Here is a 27240-nt window from a genome sequence, read left to right on the forward strand (position 1 = left end):
TCCAGGACCCCCCAAAGGGGTCCCAGAACAAGAAGCATCTAAATAGTCACTAGCCGGGGACCCCACCCCCCTCAAATAAGCACCGTAACAGCCACATTACTACCCCCCCAAGGTAAAACCTGCTAGGGGTAGAGGAATGCCAAGGGGTACACCAGATTAGTCCTCTGGGGAGCCAGGGAACCGAGAGAGCCCTTAAGGTCTGACCATTCCAGGGAGGGGGTCCATGCCTAACCTGCGACCGCCAAGTGTGTTTGGAGGGCAATTTTACTTACCATACCAGGGTACCAGGTGGGTGCCACTCCGAAACAGATCCCCTCCCACCCAGGATGAGGTTGCTGTCAGCCAAGGGGAAGCTGCGACTCAGGGCGTTCCAGGACGATGGATGCGTCCCAACGAGTGTCCACTCGCAGGCTCGTCCCCATCCAACGGGGCACTGTCGTGGCGAGGCCCAATTCTGGACTATAACCTGCTCACGCTCGCTGGCCAGGCTGGGGGACCTTAAGGCTCTAGATTAGCCAGTGCGAAACCGCAGCCGGCTGTTGCTTGTAGTTCCTCTGGATCTTGATCCTCAGGAACTAGTTAAAAAACACAAACTTTCCCTGGTACAGCTAAGTCCGAAGTCCCAGCAGGGAGCTAGGTCCTATTCCTAACACTAGGCAGAACAAAACTGTTGATGATGAGAGTCTAAGGGGTTATGCCAGCAGGGACAGACCCCAAAGAGCGTGGTTACGTTTCTTTCCTGCCTAGTGCCTATTCTTAGGAGGAGCATAACCCTACGAGTCATGAGGATAACGAGCTGCGTCTGTCGATGAACGATAGAGAAATACGATATTCCATAATCTCTCAAATTTAAATTTCACAATTTTAAATGACATCCATGAAGGGCTGTAAAAACAAACAGTACAGCAATATTTTACAGAGCACAAGAAAATCTATTTAGATGCTAGTGGAAAAATAGAACAGTATATCTAACGCTAAAAACCATGGTTAGAATCACTTTTTTTTTTTTTTTTAATCTGTCTCATTAGGGATATTGCTCCTCTTTGCCTTCTGTAGACTTAACAGTAAATAAGGAAATTTCCGATGTGAGGGAAATACCCTTCTCAAACAGTTGTCACATGAACAAGTGTCCTCCTTGCAAGATTTGCTCTCCTTTTTCTGAATAACTGAAAAAAAAAAATAAAAAATTGGATTTTTGTACTTAACGTAAAATTAATTTCTCTGAGTTCTTCAAAGGACACATCGCTCCATAAATCGTAACTACTGGGTTATATTGCCTCCTCCAGGAGTAGGACTAGGCAGAACAAACACCTGGCTACACCCATGGGCCGTCCTCAGCTTGGTATAGAACCCCCCTCTCTGCTCTAGGTAATCAGTTTAGTAGAAAGCAGTATTAGAAGTATCAGAACACCATAGAGGGTTGATGTACTCCAGTAAAAAAATCATTTTGTTCATCGACGGACACGGCGCTCCAGAAATCATAACTAGTTGGGACGCCCAAAAGCAGCGCCAAAAAGAAAATGAGGGGCGGGGAAATAGCCCAAGGACAAACATAAGAGCCCTTAACCAGGACACCCGAGCCTTAACTGGGTCACAGGAGCACCATCTGACAAAAAAGTTTAAAGAAAAACACCCCTCAAGAGGGAACAGTCCATCTTAAACAGCCTGATAAACTTTGCAGCCAAAAGAAGCATCCGCAGATGCCAAAGTATCTACCTTATAGAATTTTGTGAAGGTATGTACCGACAACCAAATGGCCGCCTTGCAAACTTGCGCTATTGATGCCCGATGACGGAAGGCCCAAGAAGCACTCAGCGCCCGAGTAGAACGTGCCATGATAAGGAAAGGTGAAACCTGACCTTTAATGGAATAGGCCTGAGTCACCATCTGTCTGATCCATCTGGAGATGGTACCCGAAGAAGCGGCCAGCCCTTTTCTTGGCCCGTCCGTAACCACAAAAAGCGAGTCTGACCCATGAAAAGACTCAGTAGCTGCCAGATACACCGGAATCGCATGCACCACATCCAAGGTATGCAAAGCAAATTCCTTGGGATGAGTAAGCTTGGGACACAAGGAAGGCAGCGCAATGTCCTCATTCAAATGGAAGTCAGAGAAATTGGGCAGGAATGATGGACAGGGCACTTTATCCCTATGGACCACTAAATAGAGACTGTGACAGGATAATGCCACCAATTCAGATACCCTGCAGGCCGAGGTAATAGCCACCAAGAATGTCACCTTTTGGGAAAATGTAGGCAAGGAAATCTCCCAAATATTCTCAAATGGAGGTTGCGGGAAAAGCGAAAGTACTAAATGTAAATCCCATGGCAGTAAGAGAGACCGTACAGATGGAACCACATATCGACCCCCCTGAATGAAGGTACGAACTAAAGAGTGCATGGCTAGTTGTCGCTGAAAGAAGATTGCCAGGGCAGAAACCTGACCCTAGATGGTGCTCAAGGCCAACTTCTGATCAACACCCTGTTGAAGAAAGGTTAAGATCCAAGCCACAGAAAAGGATCAAGGATGAGCGCCAATCGACTCACGCCAAGAAAAGTACGCCTTCCACGAACGATGGTATATCTTGCTGGAAGATTATTTCCTCGCCTTCACCATAGTAAGGATCACAGATTCAGACAGATCTCTATCTCTCAGTACCTGGCTTTCAATAGCTAAGCCATTAAAACCAGCGACTGTAAAGCAGGATGGTAGCGGTAGATAAGCCCTTGGGATAAATGGTATTCTGTGAGAGGAAGTCCCCAAGGGATGTTTATGGCCACCAGACTGACTGGAATATCCTCGCCCTTGATGCATCACAGGAATTGCGGAAGAGGCCTGAGCCGAGGAGGATACTGGCCTTACCGTGACCCTTGGAGGTTTGCTTGTGATCTCGCCTCGAACCTCGGTATCCTCCTGTGGAGCAGAATCTGCTAAAGGAGCTGCATGTGGACTGTGCACAGAGAACTGTCTTGAAGGTGGATACCACCAGATTCAGAACCTATATGCAAAATGGTTAAGAGAACTATCTGTGTGACAGCAGCCAATGAATCACGGCCTGTGGTTCCTGACGTTTGTCCAGAAGAAGGACCACCCTGGTCAGAATTAGAATCAGGCCTAGGTAAATCAATTCCCTGGACAGGGATTGGGGGGACCTGACCTTAGGTAGTTCAGACATCACCTGAACCTTTGCAGCAATTAAATCCGCACAAGGAGACTCAGGACCTAAAAAGGACAAGCTTTGTCCCCCTTTCTGGGTACCCCCAAAAGAATAATTTTGTGGATCCCCTTGACGTTCATGAAGGAAACAAGTGAAGATGTCCCCCCAACCCAATAATGAGTGAGGGCAGACCTTCATGCTGAAGGGGTCTTGTCTGTGGGTCCAGGGAGAAGCTAGCTCTAGGCTTACCAGACCAAGGATGCTTGGAACCTCCCGGGGAAGATTTGAAAGATCCATTTCCCTTATTCTCTGTCCCAGAAGCACAAAAGAAAAGAACTTTCTATGTGCTGAGAAGGAGGGCCCCTGTCTGCAATGAGGCTCTTTCCCTCTCCTAGACTATGACAGTATCATACTCTTCTTCCCCCCCCCCCCCCATTGTTACCCTTAATGATCTCATCCAGGGTAGCCCCAAACAAAGTGATTAAAAGAGGAGATCAATGAGAGCTTTTTTAAAGGCTTGGTCTGTGGACCAATTAAGCCACAGCACGCACCTAACCACCACCGCTGAAAAAAAGTTTGGACAGCACAGGAGCTGTATCCAAAGCTGCATCACAAATAAAAACGGCAGCCCATGGACCAACTGGTCCACTAAAATCAACATACGCAGCGGGGATATGCTCACTCCCCAGACTGAGGCGCAAAAGCTTGGCCCATTCAGTTAGGGAACCAGCCATAGTAAACATGCTGTGTGCCACAGCCTCCGCTTTCCTGTCAGCCGGGTCCTTAAAGGACGGGGATTCCTCAACTGTAATCATGGTAGCTTTGTTCAACCTGGAAACAGGAAGGTCCACCACTGGTGGACTAGCCCACTTTTTTAAAAGGGACTTCTTAAAAGGGGTAACGTAAAGCAAAACATGTAGGGTAATTTTGGTTGTTCCCATTCCTTATAGGAAAACCTGTCAAAATAAGGCACATAAGGAAACCCCTTTGGAATGCAAGGTGACTTATGCGTACCAAACGACAGCCACGCCCGTGGCTACATCAGCCGCATCCTCCATTTTTTAAGTCTCACACATTGCAGTTATAAGTGCATCTACCAGCGCTTTTTAATTCGCTGCTGCGACCATAGAGGAATCATCCTCACTATCGGATGGATCTGGGGGTTTGATATTAAGCCCCCCTGGAAGCCTATCCCCACAGTAAACATGGCGGTGGCAGCATCATGCTGTGGGAATGTTTTTCAGCAGCCAGGACTGGGAAACTGGTCAAGAGTTCAGGCAATGATGGATGGTGCTAGTGCCATGCCGTATAACGCACCTTCTGCGGACACCACTGTCTCCGAGGCCATTACTCTACTCCAGTGTCTGCCCTCAATAGCCTAGCTTATTTTGCATGATGCCACCGGGACTTCTGCCCACCAGATCCTTACTCAGTTAAAAGGACTGCCGAGGTCAGCACTGGAGGTACTTTATGAGTAAATATAAAAGTACATTTTTTTTTTTTTTTTAACGTTAGTCACTTTCCCCTTTAACTCCTAGCTGGGGTTTAGTTTAAAATTGCTTAATTTTTTTTTTTCACTCAGATTTCACTCTGTTAATCTTAGATCACTGCGCTACCAGGATAGGTTGATCATGTCTGCAGTGTGGAAATATTTTAACAAGGTCCATAAAAACATGGATGAGCGAGTTTGGGGTGCGGGAACTTGACTGGCCTGCACACATCTTTGAGATGAATTAGAGCGGAGACTGCAAGCCAGGCCTTCTCATCTAACATCAGTGCCTGACCTCACAAATGTGCTTCTGGAAGAATAGTCATACATTTCCATAGACACACTCCTAAACCTTGTGGACAGCCTTCCCAGAAGAGTTAAAGCCGTTATAGCTGCAAAGGGTGAGCCAACTCAATATTAAACCCTACAGACTAAGACTAGGATGCCATTAAAGTTCGTGTGTGTGTGTGTGTGTGTGTATATATAAAGGCAAGCGTCCCAATACTTTTGGCATTATAGTGTACATTTACATGAAACAGATTAGAGGCCTTTTGCTATTCTGATGGGCAGTTCTATTTATTACTACAGTATTACACAATAATACAAGTTAAAATAAGTCTACATAAAACAGTTTTTTTTTTTATCAGTGTGTGTGTGTGTGTGTGTGTGTGTGTGTGTGTGTGTGTGTGTGTGTGTGTGTGTGTGTGTGTGTGTGTGTGTGTGTGTGTGTGTGTGTGTGTGTGTGTGTGTGTGTGTGTGTGTGTGTGTGTGTGTGTGTGTGTGTGTGTGTGTGTGTGTGTGTGTGTGTGTGTGTGTGTGTGTGTGTGTGTGTGTGTGTGTGTGTGTGTGTGTGTGTGTGTGTGTGTGTGTGTGTGTGTGTGTGTGTGTGTGTGTGTGTGTGTGTGTGTGTGTGTGTGTGTGTGTGTGTGTGTGTGTGTGTGTGTGTGTGTGTGTGTGTGTATAAATAATTGTATTACTTTCTTTTACAAGAGATTTTATTTGCAAATTCAATCAGACAAATTATGTAAACAATGAGATGGCTACATTATATATGACAAATCAGGAGAAAAATCCCAACAAAGGCAGAAAACAAGAGTAGCAGAGCTTTTGAGTTCAACTTAGCATCATAACTTAAAGTCTCTGGTTGAGAGAGCTCAAGTTTCCGGATTGTATCGCATGATGAACTAAAACAAAGACCCGAGCCTCATATTTAGAATCCCAAAGCATTAAAATACTTACTTGGTTACTTTCAATAAAAGTTATTTTACATTACTGTATTTTATTTTAAAGAAATTCATATTCATTCAAATCCATGATATTAAAGTCGAATACAATATATAAATATATTTTATAAATATATATATATTTTTTTTAACTGTTCATTTAGGTTTTTAGTCAAGTGCATCCTGAATTTTTGCTTTCGGTGCACCGCTAGTGCCATTTTTTATTTGGGCTGGTTTATCAGGGAACCGTTCAAACTTTGCTCCATCTCTGGGCGTTAGAGCTGCTCTATCTCCACAGTGCCACCCCCAAGACTCATGATAAACATGTGATCCAAGAGCTCATTAGCAACTAAATCACTCTGAAGTACACATACTGGAATTGAAACATTCACCTGCTTTTGCAAGTGTTGCTCCATCGCTGGCTGGGTGACAGAAATGTTACTCTCTCACTGGTAATGTACATTATGAAGCTTTTTGGCAGCAAATGTGTAATGCCTCACTGATCTATCCAGTGGGGGAGCACCAAAGTAGAGGATTGTCTGCCCTGCACACATTTAGCAATCCTGTGTCTGGAAAGTTTCCACCACCAACAGGAATGCAGATGTGACATGGGCATAACATATGTTCTGGATAACTCTGTGTGGCAGGAATATCACTGGGTGCCTGGTGGGGTCATATCTTTGAAACCAACAGAGGCAGAAAGCAACAAAAAGATTTTAGGTCACTGAAGCACTGCAGGAAGGTAAAATAATGGTGGCCGCAATTCTAAATTTTAAAATGCTTGGGAGGAAAATCCTAGTTTCTTATGCACTACAATGAGTTGTAGCAGCACTAAAACATTAAACCCTAGAATATCACATCACTCAAAAGACCACTCTACACCAAGCAAAACAATGCCCTGTACAAGCATGCCTTGTTGCTTATTTGCAGCAGTCACATTTGATCTTTTTTGTTTCATAATACTAGCATTAATAGCCAATCACGAACGCAGAGATGCTTGTGACCTACTGGATGGTTGCTATAGGAACACTGCTTTCTGTGATACATGTTATGCATTTTAAGTGCCCTCTCTTCATAAGCTACAAGGATGTGGATTTACTTTGTCCTCGGCAACTGACAATTAAAGGAATAAAAAAGGATGCAACATTCACAGGAAAAAAAATATTGACACGAAGTTTATACACCTCTCGCAGGCATTGTGAAACAAAAAAATTACTCAGCACTGTAAAGTGAATAAATAGATTTCCCTTAAAACCCCTGATCAGTTCATTTCACAGCAGGCACAAGGATATATTGTGTGGCTCTAGTACACAATGGAAAATATAAATATATGTGCGCATATATACACATACACACAGATGATTCAAACCTTAATGAAAAAAATTAAGGATTAAGGGAAAAACAGGAATTGGCGCATTATATATATATATATATATATATATATATATATATATATATATATATATATATATATATATATATATATATATATATATATATATATACACACACACACACATACATACACTATTGTCAAAAGTATTAGGATGCCTGCCTTAACACGCACATGAACTTTAAAGGCATCCCAGTCTTAGTCCGTAGGGTCCCTTTGCAGCTGTAACAGCTTCCACTCTTCTGGGAAGGCTGTCCACAAGGTTTAGGAGTGTGTCCATGGGAATGTTTAACCATTCTTCCAGAATCAAATGGGAGGTTGGGCACTGATGTTGGACGTGAAGGCCTGGCTTGCAGTTTCCATTCAAATTCTTCCCAAAGGTGCTCTATCGGGTTGAGTTTAGGACTCTGCAGTCCAGCCAAGTTTCCCCACCCCCAAACTCGCTCATCCATGTCCTTATGTATCCTGCTTTGTGCACTGGTGTGCAGTCATGTTGGAACAGGAAGGGGCCATCCCCCAAACTGTTCCCACAAATTTGGAACCATTCAATTGTCCAAAATGTCTTGGTAAGCTGACGCCTTAAGAGTTCCCTTCACTGGAACCAAGGGACCAAGCCCAACCCCTGAAAAACAACCCAGCACCATAATCCCACCTCCACCAAATAATTTGGACCAGTGCACAAAGTGTATATATACATACACCCATTCATACAGAAGTAAATCGAGGTATTCCATAGAAAATCTGAATAAAAACAGATACAGGTAAAGGTACCTAAATATGAGACTTGTGCAATTTAAAATGGTTGTAAAGCTTAAATATGTTTTACCTTAATGCGTTTTCTGCATTAAGGTGAAAAATGTTTTTTGTGCATATACCACCCTCTTACACACCCCCCCCCACATACTTACCTGAGCCCTATTTTAATCCAGCACTGTGCCCATCTTTTTTCCCCCACTCTCACAGAGTTTGCTGAGAGCAGCGGGAGCCATTGGCTTCCCCTTGCTGTCAGTGAAATCCTGTGATAAGGGGTTGGGGGGCAGGTGTGCCATGAAAGAAAATGGCTTCTTACGGTGGTACACCAAGTAGTGGAGGATCCAGGAGCATTAGTGGGGGACCCAAGAAGAGGAGGATCGGGGTTTCTCTGTGCAATTCTATTGCACACAGCAGGTAAGTATATCATGTTTTGTTATTTTAAAGGGAAAAAAATGACATGCTTTAAAAGCACATTTTCTAGCAAACTAGAACAAAAATAATATTTTACAGAATGTCAAGAGTAACAATGAAAACGTACATATACAGCGCACAGGGTGATCATAAACAGAAATCCCCCACAAACCACACAATGTAAAATTATAGCAATCCCATACTTGGGCCAGTTAAGCCAGTTCTGAGGTGGAGATGTTTGCTGGACAACAGGCATAGTGAGATGTCTTTACCTTCCACAAGTTCCCCGCTGCTCAATTCCTTAACCAAATCCTCCACCACACAAACATTTTACACATTAGGTCAAAGTTTGCCCTTCAGTAAACGCTTTTTACACGTCTGTTCCACAAACAGACAATTTAACAAAAAAGAATTGCTCAGATGTTGAAAATAGGAGACTCATTTGGGAAATGGGACACAAAATGACTAACCGATCTATGCAGTAGTACAGGATTTCAGCACAAGCTCGAACGCTCTACAAATAGATGATTGGTGTGGAGTAAAGCGGATCCTTTGCCATGTGTCAATTCCCCTAATGTTTCACAGACTATCACCACAGACATGGAAGGTTGCAAAGCAGCTGTGTTGAGAGTCTCCAAAGATTTATCTATGGAATCTTTAAATACTGGCACATCTTCTACAGGAATCTTCAGTGTTTTATTAAGATGGCACTGCCAGATTACTAGCGGGAAAAGCACACTTTCTAAAACTTTATTTTTATTATTATTAAATAAGGGCCTCCTTGAGGTATTGGATTGCAAAACATTTAGGTGTACAAAACAAGTGGAACTTCCGCTTCAAGGACCTTAGATTGGTATCAGCACCGGTAGAAGCCACAGACTGCTCCTCCATCTTCAAGTTGGCATGCACCTCATCAGTAAAAGCTCTAAGCCTGGGAGCTATGGCTGCTGCCTGAAATTCCTCAGGGACAATCTGATCCTGCAAGGCTTTTTTTCAGATAGAGTGTCCACAGCCAAAGGTTCAGAGGCTGCTAAAGCTGGTCAGAGATTATTACTCTTTTTTTGATAAGTCAGTGGGCGGGGAAAAAAAAAAAAAAACTGATTCCTCCATCCACACAGGCGAGGTGGGTGGAGGAATCCTCCCCACTAGGACATTTTATTCTGATAGGACTCTCTGCTGACTATACATTGATTGGCAGTTGTAGCCTCTGATCAAGGAAAATTTTCCAACATTCCTCTACAACAGAAGTTGAACAGGAATGGCCACACGTGGTTTGAAATCTTGATGGTCTCTTCTGAACCAGACAAATTTCAATCCTTCTATGGTCAGGTTAAAGTATTTTTTTTGTTTAAAAATAAACAGGTTATACTTTGCTGCTCTGTGCAGTGGTTTTGCACATAGCATCCAAGATCCTGTTCTTCTGGTATCCCTTTGCTGGCACTCCTGGCCCCTCAACTCCTGCCAAGTGGCACCACAGCAAGCGGCTTGCTATGGGGGCACCCAAGCTGAGCCACTGCTCTGTGTTACCATTCAGACATGGAGTCACTGTTCGGCCCCACCCTCTCTCTCCCCTTATTGATTCACTGACTTTGACAGCAGCGGGAGCCAATGGTGCCCATTGCCGTCTCAGCCAAAGAGGATAGAATCCTGGACAGCCGAGACTCTCACGCAACATCACTAAATTGGGATGGGGCTCAGGTAAGTATTAGGGGGTGCTGAGGAGGCTGCTTAACATAGAAGGTTTTTTTTATCTTAATGCATAGAATGCATTAAGATAAAAAAACTTGTCTTTACAACTACTTTAAAGCTGCAGGCAGGTCAGCTACTGTTTCTGTAGTGGAAGGTGTTGGTTTTTCACCTTATGCAGGGACAACATAGCATTAATACAAGGTAATACCTCTAGCACTCACCAAGCAGTTGAGGTTCAAATGGCCAGAAAAGACCAGGTCACTGTAGGCTGCAGCAAGGACTAACCCAGGGTGAAACTATTGCCTCGTTTTCACTGAGCGGATCGGTACGCTATTTTGAGTGTTTCCATTATGAAAGTGGCCCATACAACCGAACCAAACTGTACCATTCCTGGTCCTCCTCCAGATGTAGGGCCATAGGAAATGGTACGGTACGGTTAGGGCGGAGCTACTGGCGTCATACGATACCTTCCACTGATTGGCGGACAGGAAAACGTCAATGCTCACGTCAAACGAAAAGCTCAGTCCAGATAATAGTCCAGGCTTGCAGTGGAAACACTCACCTGAATAGGCCGGACCATTATAGCCCTTCCAAACTGTAGCAACCCGAACCGTTCTGCTCAGTGGAAACGAGGCATTAGTGACTCTAGTGATAAAAGAAGCAGTAAGATGCTACCTTACGCTGATCGGCAGGAACAGGAGTGCGTTGAGCAGGTGAGCAGCACCCAATGGTTCTAATAAATAAAATAAAAGTAGCTCCCGAAGTTGAGCTAAGTGTGGCCTACCGATAAAAATACTTCAGAGACTGGGTCAAAGCCCAGTACACGAAGATCACATTTCACGCAAGCCCGTTAAATGGTCCAATCCAGTGGGGTTGGGGAGCAGAAACCAAAGCAATCCTTGAGGATAAGGATATGCTAATCTACACAGCTACACAAATAAACTAGCTCAAGCAGCGTGCAAATAGAGTCTTGGGGGGGAAGCAAGTAAAATGGTTTAATTTTTTTTCAATAGGAAGACATCGACCCTCTTAAGACACCAGCAAAAACGGAGGCATGCTAGGAGTGGGAGGATTACACCAGGCTGGCCAGTGTTTAATATTTACCAGTGCCCAAAACCTTCTGTAGGCAGCAATATAACTCATTTCTTTTTAAATCCTACGTGCCTAAATGAATGAGAAATAAACGTTGCAACTGCACTGTTTATAACAATGTCTCTTAAAGCAGAGTTCCACCCAAAGTGGAAGCTCCGCTTATCTGCTTCCGTAAACACCCCCCCCCCCCCCGTGCCACATTTGACATCTTGAGATGTAAGCATACAGGGTAGAGATGTGTTCCCTAACTGATTTAGCTGTGCTGTCAACAGACCCAAAAAGCAGGGTATCATACTACACAATAAGGCCCCATGCACACAGGGCGTTTTTAACGCCGCTGTAAGTAGCGTCAGGCGTTTTCTTTTTGCAGCCTAAAAACGCACCTCCATGTTATTCTATGGCCTCATGCACACACAGACGTTTTTGAGCTGTAAGTGGCCTAGGCGTTTTTAATCTGCAACAAGAACCCACGGCCTGCGCGTTCTGAGGACCAGCGTTACAGCTGTAAAAACGTCTGACGCTGCTAAAGGCTGAATAACGTTGCTATAACGTGGCTTAACGTGCGTTAAGCCACGTTATGCGTTTTTTTTCTTCCATTCAAAAATCAATGGTTCCCTATTGATTTGAATGGAAGTCGCACCGCAAGTCGGATCAGGATGATCCGACTTGTGGGGCGACTTGCGCTGTGACAATCTTGAGGGGGAACTCCACGCCAAAATGGGAGAAAAACGGCGTGGGGGTCTCCCCCAGGTTCCAAACCAGGGCCTTCGGGTCTGGTATGGAATTTGAGGGGAGCCCCACGCCGAAAAAACGGCGTGGGGTCCCCCCCAAAATCCATACCAGACCCTTATCCGAGCATGCAGCCCGGCAGGCCAGGAAAGGGGAGGGGACGAGCGAGCGGCCCCATCCCCCCCCCTGGACTACACCAGGCCACATGCCCTCAACATGAGGGGGTGTTGGTGCTTTGGGGCAGGGGGGCTCTGCACCCCCCCACCCCAAAGCACCTTGCCCCCATGTTGATGAGGACAAGGGCCTCATCCCCACAACCCTGGCCGGTGGTTGTGGGGGTCTGCGGGCAGGGGGCTCATCGGAATCTGAAAGCCCCCTTAAACAAGGGGGGCCCCCCAGATCCTGGACCCCCTCCCTATGTGAATGGGTAGGGGTACATTGTACCCCTACCCATTCACCCCATAAAAGGCAGTGTATGTAAATAACGACAGGAGACGTTTTGAAAAAGTTTATTAAAAATCTTCATCCTGTCTTCTCCACTCTGCTCTTCTGATCTTCTCCTCTCCGCTCTTCTGCTGTCCAATCTTCTGCTCTTTTGCTCTTAGCTCTTCTGCTTCCTCCAGTCCTCCTCCGACGATGTCTCCGGTGATTATGCCGGTCTCTGCATCTTAATATATAGCCATTAGGGGGTGTGGCCTCTCGATGACTTCACCGGGAGGCCCCGCCCCCTTATGCCACAGATGACGTCATATGTGGCATAAGGGGGCGGGGTCTCCCGATTATGTCATCAGGCGGCCACGCCCCTAATGACTATATATTAAGCTGCAGAGACCGGCATAATCACTGGGGACATCGTCGGAGGAGGACCGGAGGAAGAAGAAGAGCCAAGAGCAAAAGAGCAGAAGATTGGACAGCAAAAGAGCAGAAGATTGGACAGCAAAAGAGCGGAGAGGAGAAGATCAGAAGAGCAGAGTGGAGAAGACCGGAGCAGAGAAGACCGGATGAAGATTTTAAATAAACTTTCCAAAACGTCTGTCGTTATTCACATGCACTGCCTTTTATGGGGTGAATGTGCAGAGCCCCCCCTGCCCCAAAGCACCAACACCCCCCATGTTGAGGGCATGTGGCCTGGTGTGGTCCAGAGTGGGTGGGGCCGCTCGCTCGTCCCCTCCCATTTCCTGGCCTGCCGGGCTGCATGCTCGGATAAGGGTCTGGTATGGATTTGGGGGGGGGACCCCACGCCGTTTTTTTCGGCGTGAGGCTACCCTCAAATTCCATACCAGACCCGAAGGGCCTGGTTTGGAACCTGGGGGGGGGGGGGGGGGCCCCCACGCCCGTTTTTTCCCATTTTGGCGTGGAGTTCCCCCTCAAGATTCTGACAGCGCAAGTCGCCCTGCAAGTCGGATCATCCTGATCAGACTTGCGGTGCGACTTCCATTCAAATCAATAGGCTCCCATAGGGAACCATTGATTTTGAATGGAGGCAGATAAAAACGCTGCTAAAAGCGACGTGGCAAAACGTGCAATAATGCAAATGGAAAAAACTGAAAGCACGTTTTTACAGCTGCTTTTTCCAGCGTCAGAACTAGCTTTGACGCACGTTTGCATGGGGCCTTAGGCTCAGCGTAGTACTAAGTCAACTTGGTGGGGGGAAAAAAAAAAAAAAAAAAAGCGAAACAAAAGCAGCTGTAAATGTGCCAGCTGCAAATCGTAAATGTAAAATTTCAATATGCAATATCCAATTTACAAGGAGAGAAAAAAAAAAAAAATCTTTGATCCTGAGCATAATTAGGATCTATTCCCCATCTTAGTACTGTGCATACTATGGGGGAGTTTTACTAAAACTGGGCCACTCCAAATGGGGTGCAGCTGTGCATAGTAACCAGTTTAAACTTCAGCTTGTTCAATTAAGCTTTGACAAAACCTGGAATCTGATTGGTTTCTATGCAGAGCTGCATCAAATATTTCACAAAGCAGTTTTTGTAAATAAATCCCATATGGGGATTTGTTCCCATATCGACCCACTTCTGCATGTGCTATATGTAAAAATATACAAAAAAAGTTCTGATATACAACTGTAAGGAAATTAGTTCCAAGTACTTGTGAGGGCTGTAAACAGATCTCTAGCGTGCCAGGAATTGTTTCTATAACCCAATTCAATACTTCCTGTACAGTCAGTTTATACATAGCATCCAAGCAACTAAATGTTTCTTTTAAATGCTTTAGATGTAAATTGCTTTGACACATGCCTTACAAGTGTCGCTTTCAAAACTCTAGTAGGAAATTATGGCTCTAATGTAGACATGATCACAAAAGAAGTGAACAATGATGTCTTGGGAACAAAGCCACTGTCAACAAGGGGATGACAAGTGTTTTGGTTTACAAAAAGGTTCCCTAATTGTTCTTTCCAGTATGTACTTTGTAAAGATGCTCAGTTGTGGCTCCTTAAAGCTTGTATGACTGTACATCTATGGATCACATGAGTGCAGTTCGTTTTGCACTCCTGTAACACATTTTCAGCAGAGAGCGGACTTCAGCCCGCTCTCTGCTGAAAATGTGTTACAGGAGTGCAAAATGTCACAGAAGTCCAGGTGCCTGGACCGACACCCAGTTCAGCCTCTCAGTGAGCGCTGAGAGCCTGAGCCGGCCGCTCCCCGCCCCTCCACAGCTCAGCACTCCAATGAGCGAGGAGAGGGCAGGGCAGAGCAGAGAACTGCTGACAGTCAGCAGCTCTCTGCTCAGGGAGCTATCAATGTAGAGGCACCAGGGACCGGTGCTGCATCCACTCAAGTATAAATGAGCAATAACCGCAGACCCTATACTTCTTTTTTAACCACTTCAATACAGGGCACTTTCACCCCCATTCCTTCCCAGGCCAACTTTCAGCTCTGTTGCATTTTGAATGACAATGGCGTGGTCGTGCAACGCTGTACCCATATGAAACTTATCAATTTTTTCCTACAAATAGAGCTTTCTTTTGGTGGTATTTGATCACCACTGGGTTTATTTTTTGCTAAACAAATAAAACTGAAAATTTTGAAAAAAAAAAAAAGGATTCCTCCATTTTTTGTTATAAAATTGTAAATAAGTATTCTCCTTCACTGACGGGCACTAATGAAGCACTAATATGCAGAAATGACAGGCCTTCCTGGTGGGCACTCTTGATCTTGATCTGTTAGCATGAATAGAGGAAAAGCTGATAAGACGATAAATAGCACTGATTGCGATGTGACCAGCTGTGATTGGACACAGCTCATTACATGGTAAAGAGCCCACGTCCTAGGATCTTTAGTGAGATCAGAGATGTGGTGTGCCAAAGCGACACACCACACTACAGATCGCCGCACTGCACATCCTCAGGGGCACGTGCCAGCGACTTATCCTGGTGGACATCATACGACACCCAGTCAGGATAACTGATTCCCCGCGGGCCATCATTCTGCTATAGGCTGGGCGGGATGTGGTTAGGTTCACTGACAATTTTACTACATCAATAGGGATTAAAAATACACACTTTTCCCCCCTTTTGGTCTTTAAACCTTTAGAAGTTGTTTTGCTACACATTTTGTTCCAGACATCAGATATCCACTGAGCTTGCAAGCTGCTTTGCACTGTGCAGTGTTAACAGCAGTAGAAGATAGCTCTGAACTGCAGAACATCTTCCCTCTATTATAGAGATTAGGAGAGAGGGAGGTGTTCCGCTGCTCCTCCATAGGTACTGTACAATGAGTAAAGCCAGATGCACTGATCAGTCTATTCTGATGATGGAGGAATGCTCCCTGCTGTCAGAACACAACAACACAGCAGGAGGATTCAAACTTGTCGATGAGGAATCAGATTTTTTTTCTTTATTCAACCCAATGATTGAATGAAAAAAAAAAAAAAAAAAAAAGAGAGATGAATATATATGGCTGCTTAAGTTTCTGCACTACGGCGACATTTTGGTACTGGTAAAAATGGTGGGAAAAACAAACAAGAAAACCAAAATGTGGACACCATATCTAAGGACTGGTAAGCTGAAATATGTTAAAGTGGTTCTAAAGGCATAAGGTTTTTTTTTTTTTTTTTTTTTTAACCTTAAAACATTCCATGTATTAGGGTAAAAAAACCTTCCAGTATCAGTTTCCCCAGGCCCCCCAAATACTAACCTGGCTTCTCTTTTGATCAAAACGCAGTGCCCACTGTGAGCACGGTGAGCCCTGTTTTTTCCCTTTTTTCTTTTTCATAATATCTGTACTTATAGACTAAAGTGTTAATAATTCTCCCATGATATATTGGTGGACCTAATTGGTAAACCAACAAGGGAGAATATTGGAATTACAGGAAGGTCACCCTTTTTTTTCCCCCATGGTTTTCTGGATGAGTGTCCTTCCTTCTTAGCAAATAATCTTTGGGGTGGTTATTTTTTCTCAACATGGGAGACCTTTTGGGGGATGGTTTGGATGCCCTCATATCCAACAGGACTATCATCAGAAAGAGCAGGCTGAAACAGATCTTTTCTGTCTATTTTCTAATTTAACAAAAAATTTGGAGAAGACATCACTACATTTACAAGTTAACTTCTTTGATAAATATATCAAAGAGAACATCAATACAATGGGTCTTAGGATACAAATTTTCCCAATTCTAGATCAAATATCCCCTACTTTGAAAAAGGAATGGGAGAATGAACTTAATAAATGTTCTAAGAGCCTGATGAAATTATTACAGGGGGGAGTGTCGAATACAACTTAATAAACTAGACGAGGAAGTGAAAAATATATACACAGTTAAACCACCTTAAAACCCATCGTGAGTACACTAATTATGAAACCAATTTAAAGAAACATTTGGAAAAATATGGCAAAACCGTTTCTCCAAAAGAAACAATTCTAGAAGAAGGACGCAATTTCTAGTCTCATCGGCAACCCGGCGCCTTGGATTTGTCAAGCCCTGATTTACCACATTTAGTTAAATCCTTTATCCCAAAATGAAAAATACCCCTTGTAACTGCTTAAAGCAGAACTATACTCCCCATCACTCCAACAATGAGATGTCCAGGAGCTCTCAACCAACATACATCTTTGGATGGTTCTTTCGAGTCTATCTTTGACTGCAAATTGTACAATGAGCTGCGCACATTTGAGCAGCAAGGTAATATGGTCTCTTCTGTATTAAAAAAAAGGAAAAAAAAAAAAAAAGATTGCCTGTTACTTTTTAAAAAATGTATTTTGATTAGCATTTCATTATAAAAGGCGTTAGCTGACGTTGGGCTTTAATTTGTTAGTCAATTATGTAATTAAGTCCATCTAACACTAACCTCCCCACAGGGTGACAATGCTTTGTCCAAGGGTGGCTACATTGCTCTACTATAGAGTGGAGGAGTGAGCATAGACAGGCAGTGCGTTACCGTCAGAACACTGTGAAACAAGTGAAAAAGGGGGGGGAAAAAATGCCAGAAAAGGGGGAAAAAAAATGCCAGAAAAGGGGGGAAAAAAATGCCAGAAAAGGGGGGAAAAAATGCCAGAAAAGGGGGGAAAAAATGCCAGAAAAGGGGGGAAAAAATGCCAGAAAAGGGGGGAAAAATGCCAGAAAAGGGGGGAAAAATGCCAGAAAAGGGGGGAAAAATGCCAGAAAAGGGGGGAAAAATGCCAGAAAAGGGGGGGGGGGGGAAATGCCAAAAAAAGGGGGGGAAAATGCCAAAAAAAAGGGGGGGAAAAAAAAGACAAAAAGGGGAAAAAAATGCCAAAAGAAAACAAATGCAGCTACTACTTCCAAGGACTGTTAAGCCAATATATTATTAATTTATGGTTTCAGGTTTAAATACGCTTTAAGAAGAAACAGCCCTCCTCACACTGCCTCTATTGCCCCAAACTGTAAAACAATAAGTGTGGGAGAAACCGCAAAAGTGGATTTTGTGACCCTCCCACGGTGCTAACAAATCCTGCAAGGGTGTGCCATAAGAAACTAGTGAGAATTTACTACTAATTTTGTCCCTGGGAAATTCTTGCTTGGGACAGAACCAGAAGCCTTAGGGCTCATGCACACTGTAGAGCTTAAAAAAAAAAAAAAAAAAAAAGCTGCTTTTACAGGCATTGATTGGAGCTTTTATTTCTCTGCCTAGAAGCTTGTGCTTTTTTTGGTGCTCTTTCACTCATTTTTATTGTATATTTTTAAGCATAACCATTTTTTTTTTTCACAAACCTTCCCCTCAGCTAATTTTTCAATCCATTTGTGCTTTTTCACACTTTTTTTTTTGCACATATTTTTGCGATGTAGGAGCAGCTTCTTCGCGATGCAGTGTGCATAAGCCCTTAGTGTCCAGCCTTCCCAGATAATCTTAGGCTGGGCAAAAATTATACAATTTTCCGTTAAGATTTACCAAAAACCATACGATGAGATTAAACCTAAACTCTTTTTCATTTGTATGCAAATCAGGCAGGCCCTTGGCACTACATAGTTGAAGGTAAATCTAAAGGAAATTGATGAAAGTTGTATAATGTATGGCCAGTCCTTCACAAACATTTTGGATACTGCTAAAGCAAGCATTCTCCACATCTTTGAACCAACATGAAAACTGTACACAGAAAAAAAAAAAGGAACCATTGCAAAACAATTATACAAAAAAACACTTGTAGAGGACAAAAAAACGTAACAAAACCCAATCGCTCAACCTGACTGAACTTGGCATTCACCGACTTGTAAGTTCACATGTTTTATTTTCACAGAACACTGACACACAGTAGATTTAATATGGTTTTTACCTCTGATCAGCAGAAACACTCTTTCATGCCAAACTGAAAACAGATCTCTGCAAAGTAAAATAAATTACAGTGAGTACTGAATGTTTTTTTTTCCAGGGACTGAATGTTTAACATTTTACCAAATAAAAGGAATACAATTTTAGCTCTGTTGTAAGCAGCTTCTCCAGACATACACAACCAATGATGTCACTAAACAGCAGGTTTGAAGATCTGGGATTTGACAGGTGCTAGGATCAATTACTATTTGATTCCAGCACTACCAAATAATTACTCAAGATGTTTAATCAGGAAAGTAAATTCAAGAAGCTTAAAAAAAAAGAAAAAAAAAAAGGTTTTTTTTTTTTTGCTTTCATACAGTGTAGAACAGTAGGTAAACATGCAAATGGAATTAGAGAACCAACAGCACTTATTTCATACAATGGGGCTAAACGAAAATACATAGAGTAGAAAAATAAAATCTAAGAATGATGTAACAATACAACCAGCTCACAATAATGTGTTCTCATTGGCATTTAAAAAAAACTGTTACGTAGCTGAGCGTTCTTCAGAAAGCAGTCCAACAATCAAAACCTTTTTGTTCAATATACAGCAGCCATTAGTGTTGCCAGACAAACACTGGGGTTTGTTTCTTTGGACTTACAATTGGGAATTATTATTTTTTTTTTTTTAAACTGTTCTTTGGTTCTCCAAGGCTAATCAATGTAACTGCACAACAAAGATCTTCAAACATATCTAGGCGGTCATTATTACAAATATGATGTGATGTACCTAAATTCAAACATTTAAACTAAAAGATTTTTCATTAACATTTTGTTTTAAAAGTGCTTCCTTCCTGGCATCTGTAAATTAGTAATCCTTTTGCCATTCATACTTTTAAGTAAAAGAAATCTGGGATTTTCCTATAAGGCCACTCAAATTCAGAATAATGAAACATGAGTTCTGCAGAAATGGTATATTCTTACTCCAGTGTTCTGGTTTTAATTCATTATCTTTTGAGATCAACACCCATATCTCCCTTTGGGGGCAAGGAAAATTAACTGAAATCTGACTAGAAGTGTCAAAACCGATAACTGACTGTCTTCCAGATCTCGTCTGAGGTCTGGAGCATAGTGGGCCCAACACAGAGTCCCAGAACCCATTAAAAATTGGCTTGGATTCCTCACCAGGTCCGACTAGCACATATGTATCCGATGGTAGATGCCTGCTGTTGGAGGGCTGTTATAGTCCAAGCACATTCCTCCATCTGTGGTGGTCTTGTCCTAAGATTAAACCATTCTGGGAGGCTATCACCTCATGGATCAAACAGCCAACTCCCAGACCTAAAGAGTTCTCCACCTTTACAATTTCTTTTCCATGGGGTTCCCTCCCCAAACCTTATAAAAAAAAAAAAAAAAAAGTGTAACTCCTCATCTATTGAAAGCAGGCAAATCCTTAAATTACCAGATTTTGGAAACAATCCACATATCCTACTCTGCTAGACTGGAAAAGGGAGGTTGACACAATGACGTTATCTGAATGGTTGGTTCACACGGTTAAAGACCAGCAAGATAAGTTGAAAGACGTATGGTCAGGTTGGATGCATTCTCAGCGCAAACCTTTTTATTAAAAAGATACTCAAAGTGAGCAACATGTAAAAAACAGTGGAGAGAAAAAAATGATTAGGCCCCTTTCACACTTGTGCGACTTCAAAGTCGCGCGATTTACCGCGATTTTGACTGGACTTGAATGTCTTTGGCCTCAAAATCGTGCCAAAGTAGTGCAGGGACTACTTTGAAGTCGGTGCGACGTCAAGTCGCACTGATATGAATGGGGCTCATTGAAAATAATGGAAAACGACTTGTCATGCGATTTTGCGGTCCAAAATCACGGGACAAGTCGCACTAGTGTGAAAGGGGCCTTATATAACTAAACACATCTGGCTGCTGACACCAATACCATGTTTTCCACTACATATATATACAAACAATTGAACAGTGCTACACCAGAAAACAATTGAGAGTGCAAAATATAAAAATACAAAAAAGTCCATAAATATAGGTTTAATATGCAATGGAACAGTGCTGTAGAATCAATCAATAAAATGGTGCAGCAAAAAAACAGTGCAAAACATTACAATACAAAAATGTCCATAAATGTATGCCGAATCCACAGTGAACTTCACTGCAGTGCATATAAAAAAAAAAAAACGTGCTTAGTGCTTCTCCGTCACCCGTGCATTAAAGCCTCACCTCAAATTCCGACCCGTTTCACCAGCGGGTTAGAAACAGCAGTTTCCCTTTGAGGATAATAGCAGTCTGGTGGAACTTTGTATATTCTTGAGCAGGCTCCTCAAGCAATCAATCTCAATCCACAATATGCCCCATATGTTAGAAAAATACAAAGCAACAACATCTAGTGCTTTCTATATTAAAATCAAACTGTATTTATTAAAAAGTAAGCAACTCACAACTCAGGCACTTAAGCAGTGCAGGCTGTTCCAGTGTTAATATAACTCGTGGCCGCGATGTGATGCTGATGGACATACGTGTTACGTCAAACGTTGACTTCCTACAGAGAAAGTTCTGTTGTATGATATTCTTTTGTGATAATGTAGTTAAAAACCCAACACTCCAACGTAGGACCCAGACTTATACAACACTTCCCATTATAGACAGTGGACAGTAAACATTTCATCTTCTACCATACATTCAACTCAATGGACCACTGTATTTTAAGATCTGCTAGTACAGAGTGCAGTCTTTTCACATAAGATTTGCGCACCCAAGGACTATATGATGGCAGGCTTACCTTCAGTCCCCATTGGGCCACCAACATGCCTGCCATATTACCAAAGGACAAATTCACTGCAGCATATAAAACAGATCATCATCAATTTGCAGCTTGAGCATATCAAATTCCACAAAATATTGTGTCCATTTGTGGTGCAGGATCAACAAGAAGCAGCTTGAAATAAGGGCAAGCATTGTATGCATGACATGGTCTGCCTAACAGTCCTACTTCGGGCTCTCAAGGCAAAACAAGTATACTTTTCCGTAAGGAAGATTGATCCCACTACTCAATCTATGCATAGCAGCGGGAGGGGCTGAAATTCCCTTGTGACGTCAGCCGCCTAGCTAGAGGAAGTCACGTGACTGCACAGTGGTAGTGTAGGAAAGGGTATTTAGCCTTTTCATTATTTTATATATATATATATATATATATATATATATATATATACACACACACACACACACACACACACACATTATAGTTACAAACTGCATAATCCAGAGGGGATACAATATTTTTGCTGCATACTGCTGTAAAAAAGCGTCAGGAGGGGTGGGGAGGAGAGCCGCTGTCACGCTGACAGGCAGGGAGGAACGGGACAGCATCAGCACAGGCAGGGGGACACAGGCAGGATCAACCAGGTATATTACACCATAAAGGACAAATTACATGGCATAAACACTGTGCTAAAGACCATGTCTTAAAAGAACAGGATTTTTTTTAGGGTTAGAACCACTTTAAAGTTAATCTCTAGCTTTACTTTCACTGTAAATAGATTTTGAGAAGAGACTTTCCTGTCTAACACCCGAAACAAAATAGCATTGAGCTGAGTGGCACTCAGCTATTCGTAAGTTTAAATGAATACAAAGCTTCCTCTGATTGGCTGAATGAATGACTATTCTGAGTTCTGCTGAACCTGACACTATTTTGTATCTGGTGAGAGCTAGGAAGGTCTCATCTCACATCTGCCACTCACTGCTGTATACTATATGTAGCTGAGGCAGGGGCGTAACTACAGGGGTTGCAATCGCTACCGGGCCCCATGCTCCAGGGGGCCCGGTAGCAAACCAGTGGGTGAACTTCTAGGATCTCAAAGGTCACACTTGCGACCGGGGCCTGGCATTTCACCACTGTGGGGAGGCCCCAAGATTGCAGGAAGGGGGCCCACTGCAGAACTTGTGAAAGGATCCTGATGCGGGACCATAATAAAAGGCCATGCAATGAGATTAAAGAGCCCCAGGTTTAGTGGGAAGAGCCCCGGGCTTGAAAGGAAGGGCCCCGGCCAGGGGTCTGGGGGGCCCTTCATGGTTTCTTGCATCGGGGCCCTGAAGGTTCTAGTTACGCCTCTGAGCTGAGGCTACATACAGTTTATACACAATGCCCAGTGTGTGCACCTGTTAGTGTGATTGGTTTGAGCCAATCACTTAGGGACCAGTCATTTTTGTTTTAATTCAAAGAAAAACTTGGCCCTTTAAGGCCGTTGGGCAGGAGTGACGTTTGACGTCACTCTGGTTCTCCAAGGGCATAGAGTGGAGCGGGGGCCATCTTGCCCTTACTCGACTTCCTGCCCATCAGGAGAAGGGATCGGATTTTTTTTCCCCGCTACCGATGGCTCCAGTAAGCGGCGGGAGGGGGTGGGCACCTCTACCACCACCCATAAAAGTGAACCCGTGGCGAATCCACCGCTGGGACCACTTTTATAGTAAAGCAGACCGCGCCGCCGTGTAAGAAAATACCGGGGTTATGGCTGCTATCTGCTGCCATATCTCCCGTATTTAACTTCAAAGTAGCGACGTAAATACCCAGTGGGCGGTCCGGAAGTGGTCAAAGTGAAGGTACAGGTGGAGATCAGCTTTAAAGCAACCTGATAAGTAAAAAAAATAAATAAAACATTTGAATTAACTGTTCCTCTGTTTAACCTCTTGTTATAGCTGCAGGATTAATTGTTAAAGAAAAGAAAATCGCAATCTCGATTCACCCCCCTTCACGATCTTAAAACGGCATTTCCTGGATTCATACAGTGCAGAATTGTTCTCTGCTCACTCACAGCTGTCAAAGAAAAAAAAAAAGAGCCTCCAAAACGTTTATCATTATTGTTAAGGCTGCGAGATAACTATAAACACAATGTTTTACAAGGTCTCATTTTGTTCTTTTAATATAAAAAGGAATGAACTTCTGTCTGTAAGTGCCGGGTCACATATGTGCGGCTTGCGAGATCGCATGTAATTCGGAGCGCACTGCTCCTTCATTACATGCGATCTCCTGTGCGGATGCAAATTCAGCCACTTTGCATGGCTGAATTCGCACTGTATCCGCAGGAAACTCGCACATGACCCTTTTTTTCAGCCGCATCAGGATCGGATCGCACAGTGGTTCACACTTCACACTGCGATCCGATCCTGTGCGAACTGTCAGATCGCACTGCGATATGCAATCAAACTGGAGTGTCGTTAACATTTAATTGACACCCCCAGCGTATCGCATATGGCAGTGTGAACTGCCAGATGTGCGGATGCGATGCAGGAACAGGCTGCGAATTCGCAGCCTTCCCGCATCGCACAAGTGTGAACCGAGCCTAAGTCCCGGTTCACACTACCGCGACTTGTCAGGCGACTTATCATTCATGTTTTTTTTTTTTTCATGAAACGCCTAATTAGAGTCAGAGGCTCTAATAGGCGTCAGAAAAGGGTGGACCCCGGGGGCAGAGCACTGCGCCCTAGCCCACCCATTTGTGTGACAACAGTGAATGAAAATTCGCTATTGTCACACGGATCCTCCTCCTGGCCAATCAGGAAGCGGGGCCGAAAGGCAAGCTCATGCCATTGGCCAAGGAGGAGGCGGGAGGACTCAAGGAGACGACGAGGGACTGGGGAGAATATGCCGCTGCGGAGGTAAGGGCACTGATCTCGGTGCATTGAAAGGGGGCACGCGCTGTGGTCTCGGTGCATTGAAAGGGGGGCACGCGCTGTGGTCTCGGTGCATTGAAAGGGGGGCACGCGCTGTGGTCTCGGTGCATTGAAAGGGGGGCACGCGCTGTGGTCTCGGTGCATTGAAAGGGGGGCACGCGCTGTGGTCTCGGTGCATTGAAAGGGGGGCACGCGCTGTGGCCTCGGTGCATTGAAAGGGGGGCACGCGCTGTGGCCTCGGTGCATTGAAAGGGGGGCACGCGCTGTGGCCTCGGTGCATTGAAAGGGGGGCACGCGCTGTGGCCTCTCTGCATTGAAAGGGGGGCACGCGCTGGCCTCTCTGCATTGAAAGGGGGGCACGCGCTGGCCTCTCTGCATTGAAAGGGGGGCACGCGCTGGCCTCTCTGCATTGAAAGGGGGGCACGCGCTGGCCTCTCTGCATTGAAAGGGGGGCACGCGCTGGCCTCTCTGCATTGAAAGGGGGGCACGCGCTGGCCTCTCTGCATTGAAAGGGGGGCACGCGCTGGCCTCTCTGCATTGAAAGGGGGGCACGCGCTGGCCTCTCTGCATTGAAAGGGGGGCACGCGCTGGCCTCTCTGCATTGAAAGGGTGGCACGCGCTGGCCTCTCTGCATTGAAAGGGGGGCACGCGCTGGCCTCTCTGCATTGAAAGGGGGGCACGCGCTGGCCTCTCTGCATTGAAAGGGGGGCACGCGCTGGCCTCTCTGCATTGAAAGGGGGGCACGCGCTGGCCTCTCTGCATTGAAAGGGGGGCACGCGCTGGCCTCTCTGCATTGAAAGGGGGGCACGCGCTGGCCTCTCTGCATTGAAAGGGGGGCACGCGCTGGCCTCTCTGCATTGAAAGGGGGCACGCGCTGGCCTCTCTGCATTGAAAGGGGGCACGCGCTGGCCTCTCTGCATTGAAAGGGGGCACGCGCTGGCCTCTCTGCATTGAAAGGGGGCATGGCACGCTGGTCTCTCTGCATTGAAAGGGGGCACGCTGTGGTCTCTCTGCACTGAATGGGGGCACGCTGTGGTCTCTCTGCACTGAATGGGGGCACGCTGGTCACTCTGCATTGATGGGGGAACACTATACCTTCATTACTAAAGGCCCCTTTCACACTTGTGACCTCAATGTCACGCAATTTTTTACAGCGTTTCTTGCCGCAAAGCAATGCTAATTAAATGTTTCTGTTTGCGCCCCCCCCAAAGGTTTTGAGCACCAGCCACCACTATATAAAACAAAAAATATGCGCATTGGAATTCGTTCATTTTTTTTTTTCAAACTATAGTCCGGCCCCCAACAGTGTCTGAGGGACCGTGAACTGGCCCCCCTGTTTAAAAAGTTTGAGGACCCCTGATCTAAAGTACGGCTTTATAGCACCTGAAAGTTAGAACGCACATAATCAATTGAAACCGTCTCTATTTCTATTAAATTCTTAAAACTAAGCATCAATCAAAAGTGTCTGACTGAAATACTCACACTACATTATGACAGAGCAAGAAAAGTTGCCAAACATAAAAGTGAATATATTAAGTTACACTCCATTAACTGAATAAAGAAGAAACACAAGGGCATGTCACTAAAATTTAAAAAAAAAGCACATCACAGCTCCAAGAATATATTGTCTTGTAAGAAAATTGGATAGGATCCACACAAAGACTGTAAAATGCTCAAAACATTTTCTAGTGCTCAGTGGGGAAGAATTTGAACCTGTTTTTATTAGGGCCAAAACAACTAATCGATTACGAAAAAAGTTGTCTACTATTTTCATAATAGATTTGTTGCCCAGCAAACAGAATGCATTATTTGTTTACATATCAGAAGACACAGTACAGCACACAAAGCTTAGTACACCGTCCATAGATGTCAGTAAGCGCCTGAGAACGTGTGAAACTGAGGAGCAATGCCTCATGGGACTTGTAGTCCTGGGCAGGAAGTGAGTGGTTCTAAAGGCAGAAGTTTTACCTTGCTTTAGGGGCACTCTATACTATAGATTACAGCTTGCTATTGGGGCATTTCCAAGGCAGGAGGAGCCAGAAGAGTCAGTGGGGGAACCCAGAAGAGGAGAATCAGGGCTGCTCTGTGCAAAACCATTACAAGTGTAACATGCTTGTTTTTTTTTTTTTTTTTATCTGCCCCTTACTCTGCACCTTTGGCCGGCAGTTCTGTGGCTTCTCTGGTGGTGGTGGGGGAACCTCTCTTCACCTCCAGCAGCTTACGCTATACTATACAGTAGGGACGAGCGTCTGTGCCAGGCAGCCCCAGCTTCAGTACACAAGCCAAATAAGTATACTGAACCCTACTCCACTGCCAGCGGTTTAGAAAGGTTCCGGGCATCAGTATCATCAACACGAATGACCCAGCTACACAAGGTTCTGTGTGGGGTCTTCCCCCTGTGTATTCCCACTGTCACCAAAGCAGCCACAGTAGTCTGATGAATGGAACGGTATATCTCCATTGGGTTTAAACAGGTTGCAAAGATTGGGAGGGTTACATAAGATGATGCAAGATACAGAGGGGTGAGGGTGCAAAGATGTAAGGGGGGTGGAGGTGCAACAACGGTTCTGGAGGTTACAGAGTTGTGCAGAGGGTATGTGGGGAGGGGTGCAGAGGGAATGGAGGGGTGCAGGGATGTGCAGAGGGTATGGGGGGGGCGTAGAGTAGGGCCGAAACTACTAATCGATTATGAAAATAGTAGTCAACTATTTTCATAATCAATTAGTTGGTCAGCCGATCAGTTGGCCTGCATACAGAATGCATTATTTGTTTACATATCAGAACACACAGTGCAGCACACATACAGCTCAGAACACCATCCATAGATGTCAGTATGCACCTGAGAACTTGTGAAAGTGTGAGGAGCAATGCCTCATGGGACATGTA

General features: G+C 44.4%; 1 long non-coding RNA gene across 1 annotated transcript in view; it reads right to left on the minus strand.

The window, feature by feature from the left end:
• The window catches only part of LOC309549533, a 190141-nt gene that overhangs the window by 105772 nt on the left and 57129 nt on the right, over window positions 1-27240 (minus strand). Inside the window, exon 2 of the long non-coding RNA XR_014225024.1 lies at window positions 18680-18726. This is a non-coding gene — a long non-coding RNA (uncharacterized lncRNA). The remainder of the gene's footprint in view (window positions 1-18679; window positions 18727-27240) is intronic.

This window comes from Pelophylax lessonae, assembly GCF_965119305.1.
Source record: "Pelophylax lessonae genome assembly, chromosome: 3".
Taxonomy (NCBI): domain Eukaryota; kingdom Metazoa; phylum Chordata; class Amphibia; order Anura; family Ranidae; genus Pelophylax; species Pelophylax lessonae.